This window comes from Camelina sativa, chromosome 16 (genome assembly GCF_000633955.1).
Source record: "Camelina sativa cultivar DH55 chromosome 16, Cs, whole genome shotgun sequence".
In the NCBI taxonomy this organism is placed as follows: domain Eukaryota; kingdom Viridiplantae; phylum Streptophyta; class Magnoliopsida; order Brassicales; family Brassicaceae; genus Camelina; species Camelina sativa.
In genome coordinates, this window is record NC_025700.1 from 6780780 (window position 1) to 6782043 (window position 1264).

Sequence of the window (1264 nt, forward strand, 5' to 3'; positions counted from 1 at the left end):
CTTTTCTCCTCCCATACACAATTTATTAACCAATCTTCTGGAGTCAATGCAGTTACTTACTTACTTATCCCATTCAATTCAATTCTGATATCTCCTCCACTCCACACACACCTTTTCCTCACATACTTTGACATTTTGACACATTCCTTTGTTATTTCTCTCAAATAGTATTGTCGTTAAAGTACATAGTTGATTTGATTATGTAACCATATCAAGTAAGCTTAATAGTTAGTTATACTGTTTGTTTGTTACCAGCAGGTTTCATATCCACGACCACAAGTATGCATGTTGACAAACAAACAAAAAAAAGTAATGATTTTTATATGATTATTATAAATGGTCGTTGTGTTCCAATATTTTGTACCTCGTGGGATTAATGGATTATTTTAAACGTACGTACAAACATTATGTTAAAGTGTAATGTTTCAGTTAGAAATAACAAATTTTATTAGCATGAGAATTATAATTTGTTAAATTTGGGTTTATCTTGAACTTCTAACTAAAAACTAATTGGCAATTAGTGGATTGACCCTAACCTTTTATATATTATTGATAATCTTTTCAAATTTCAGATATGGGACTTAGATTGTATCCCAACATAATTCAGTTTGGAGAAATTTAAATATACAGTTAGGTGAAATAGAGCTAGCCCGATACGTCAATCGTTCAACAAAAACATTTTGTGAAACGATTTTTTATATAGTTTTAAGTTCATGCAATCGTTATAACTCATAAAACTTTTATTGTACATGAACAATCACATCACCAACCATATAGTATATGGTAATATACACAGATATACCTTATCGCATTATATGCCATATATATGATATCTCATGTTTGAAATAAAAATGAATAATATGACTACAACAGGAGCAGTCAAAACCAAAATGTAGAGAATTTATTATGCTCAATAGGGAAAAATTAAGATTTCACCTATGTTTGTCTACTTGGGTGAATTATTTAAGGTGAAATATTATTACAATTATTATTCTCATTATCGTCGGTAGTTCTGGGCAGATAACCGGAACCGAATGGACCGAACCGAACCGAACCGAATATTTCGGTTTCGGTTCGGGTTCGGATAAGGGGTAATAACCGATTGGATAGTATATTAGATATCCATGGATATCGGTTCGGTTCGGATATTACCCGATATCCATTCGGTTATCCGAAAATAACAGATCACATTAATAGCCCACTAATATTTATATATGTATAAGTCCAATACACCAAAGCCCATTAGGAATTTTGATAATATATC